Below are 3,706 nucleotides of genomic sequence, written 5' to 3'. Positions count from 1 at the left end.
ATGGAAACTTAACTAATAGTATTTAAATCTAAATATGATACTTCCAATGAATTTTTATCAGTGGTGTGCCAGTTGATGCTTTGAAGAGCTTGTCAAATTTTCATTGATTTTGCAAGCTGTTGTTAAATGTCATTATTAAAAATTAAACAATCTAAACTTAAAATTGAATGCTACGTTAAAAACTAAAGGTAGTGCTGGGTGCAGTGGTGCACACCTGTAATCCCAGCGGCTCAGCAGGCTAAGGCAGGAGGATAACAAGTTCAAAGCCAGCCTCACCGAGTAAGCAAGACCCTGAGCAACTCAGTGAGACCCTGCTTCTAAATAAAATATAAGAAAGTCTGAGGATGTGGCTCAGTGGTTAAGCACCCCTGGGTTCAATCCCTGGCATGCATAAATAAATAAATAAAATAAAAACCATTAAAAATAAGGGCAGTAAATATTAAAAACATCACTTCCTAATTATTACACTATTTCCTATAATCATGAGTTTATTTACTTTTATTGTTATCTGTATATTTCATTATTTTTTCATTTTTTATTCTCTTTGCTTTTCTGCTTGGGAAGTTTCTGTTGGCGTATTTTCAAGCCAACTGATTCTTTCTTTAGTCATCTCCAGTCTATTGATGAATCCACCAAAGGTATTCTTTTCTATTGATTTCTAGCCTTTCCTTTTCTTTATCCTTTTCCTTTTATTATTTTTTGCAGTACTGGGGATTGAACCCAGTGGTACTCTTATTACTGTGTTATATCCCCAGATCTTTTATTTTGGGGGTACTGGGGATTGAACTCAAGGGCACCAATCACTGAGCCACATCCCCAATCCTATTTTGTATTTTATTTAGAGACAGGGTCTCATTGAGTTGCTCAGGGACTTGCTTAAATCACTGAGGCTGGCTTTGAACTTGTGATCCTCTTGCCTCAGCCTCCCGAGCTGCTGGGATTACAGGCGTGCACCACTGCACCTGGCCCTTTTGTTTCACTTTTGAGACAGGGTTTTGCTAAGTTGCCCAGGCTGGCTTTGAACTTGCCACCCTCCTGCTTCAGTCTTCTAATAACTGGGATTACAGGTATGTGCTGCCATGCCCAGCTTGATTCTTAGTTTTCATGTCTCTGCTAACATTACCCATCTGTTCTTGTGTATAGTCTACTTTTTCCATTAGGGTCGTCAGCATATTAATCAGTTATTTTAAATTCTCAGTCTCATAAGTCCAAAATTTCTGCCGTATGTGTGTCTGTCTGTAGTATTTTCCCAGAAGGAAAAATATGAAGAGAAACAAGGTTACAGGAGACTGCAGTTGGGTAATTCCTTCCTCCCACATTAGATAGGATCTGGTAAAACCCAGGTTTCTGTTAAAAATTTCTCCAGAAGCATACCTTTGTGAATGCCATACTGCAAAATGACTACTTTCCCCCTCTCCCTCCTGGAAGCATGAAGGGATTTTTTTCTTTAGTCTTCAGTGAGACTCTGGTGGGACTCCTGAAGGTAAAATGCATAAAAACGTGAGGAACCTCTTAAGGATGGGCCCCCAAGAGTTCTTAAATCTCTCAAGCTAGTCTGTGTTTAGTTGCCAGCAATTAGTCAATTGTCCTGTAAGTATTCCTATGAGTTACTGGTTTCCATAGTAGCTTTTGCTCTCAGTAGTCATGACTTTCTATTCTAACTTTTTCTGATTTCACCTGTCTCTCCATCTTTGGGGGTGAGATTTGCCCTGTGATCTCAATTCTGAGTGAAGAAGTACTGTTACATTTGTCTTTTTTCTTGTTGTGAGGACAGACATGATGACTTTTAAAAATTTTTTTGTAGTACTAGGGATTGAACCCAGGGCCCAGTATATGCTAGGCAAGTGCTCAACCACTGAACTCTATCCCAAGTCTGGGAGTGATGATTTCTAAGCTCTTTACATATCAAGACTAAAGAGTAGAAGGCCCAATCTACTGAATTGGTCTGGAGGAAATACTATGCGATGATGCACACGTCTCTTTCCAATTTCATCATCAGTGATGCTGCATAATGGTAGACTGAAATCAGCCATGGTGGAAGAATGTACATCACAGAAATTGGCAATGTTAGACAAGGCTGGACTTACTTATTTTGTTGACTGTCTAGACTTAAGAAAGTAGAGAAAATGTTAATAATGTATATTAAAATTATATCATATCTATAACCATTACACTGTCAATGGCAACACTGAGATACTCTTCCAGTGTTCCAAAAATTATACAGTTCAGCAAAGATGTTCCTCAAGTCACTAAAAATTAATGAAGTTCCTATATAAGTCTCATTGTTTCATTTCCATCTTATTGATGCAAATGAAAATATCAGTGAATAGTCCAAACTATTGGACTTGTCAAATGCAATTGTAGGTTGGTTTGTGATTCAAGAGATAGGCAAAACTCAAAGCATTTTGTGAGATTCGGTTGGCTATAGAAAATTTATAATAAAGGTTATAAATTTTATATTAAGTTGCATACTATGTATCATTTATGTTAGGAAATTTTTAAGAGAAAAGGAAAATTCCTCTGGCTTAAGATTTTTATCAGTTGTCCTTTAAGGGCAATGTATCTGAAAGCTAACATTATTTAGGGAATCAACATGCAATGAACACTTCCTATGTGCCTGTTGGTGTTTTTTGAGGGCACAGAGGTGGCATTCCACGTCACTGAGCTAGGTAAAATAACAGCTGAGATTTTTAAGGATATTACACTAAGTAAAATAAACCAGTCACAAAAAAGACAAAGTCTGCAAGATTCCACTTATGTGAAGCATCCAAGTAGTCAGAGTCAAAAATAATGAAGGATGGTAGTTGCAAGAGGCTGGCAGAAAAGTAAATGGGGAGCTGTTCAACTGGCAGCTTCAGGGTTTTTTGTTTTTGTTTTTTTCTTTTTGCTATTGGGGATTGAACCCAGGGATGCTTAACCAGTGAGTCACAACCCTAATCCCTTTTTTTATATTTTTATTAGAGACAGGATCTCTGCTGACTTGCTAAGTGCTGAGACCAGCTTTGAACTCCCAATCCTCCTACCTCAGCCTCCTGAGCCGCTGGGCAGTTTCAGTTTTGCAAGATGAAAAAGTAGTTCTAGAGATCTGTTGCATGACTGTCAATATAGCTGAAGCTACTGAACTGTACATTTACAAATAGTTATACAAAAGGTGGTAGGAGTGGGGGAATAGCTGGGATTGAACTCAAATATATAAAAACTCACTTTTAGCAGTTATCACTACTTTTTTTTTTTTGGTGGTACTGGGGATTTCATTCAGAGACTTGAGGATGCTAGCAAAGTTTTCTAACGCTGACCTATACCCTCAGCACTTTTTTGAGGAAGGGTCTCACTACACTGCCTAGGCTGACCTCGAACTTGTTATCCTGCCTCCGTTTCCTAAGTAGCTAGGATCACAGGTCTGCGCCACTGTGCCCAGCGTGTTTGCTACATCTTTTTTTTTTTTTTTTTTTTTTACCGGGGATTGAATCCCGGTAACCGCTAAGCCAAACCCCCAGACCCCCGCCTTATACATACATATATATTTTATTTAGAAACAGGGTCCCGATGAGTTTCTAAGTACCTCGTTAATTTGCTGAGACTGGGTCTGAACTCGCGATCCTCCTGGCTCAGCCTCCTGAGTTGGTGGGATTACATTTCGAGATTCTATAGGGCCACTATTACTTTTTTCAATTTTCTGACAGTTTCACAATTTTCTCTACCAAGC

Source organism: Sciurus vulgaris, assembly GCF_902686455.1.
Source record: "Sciurus vulgaris genome assembly, chromosome: 5".
NCBI classification, from domain to species: domain Eukaryota; kingdom Metazoa; phylum Chordata; class Mammalia; order Rodentia; family Sciuridae; genus Sciurus; species Sciurus vulgaris.
This window is presented reverse-complemented; position numbering follows the sequence as displayed.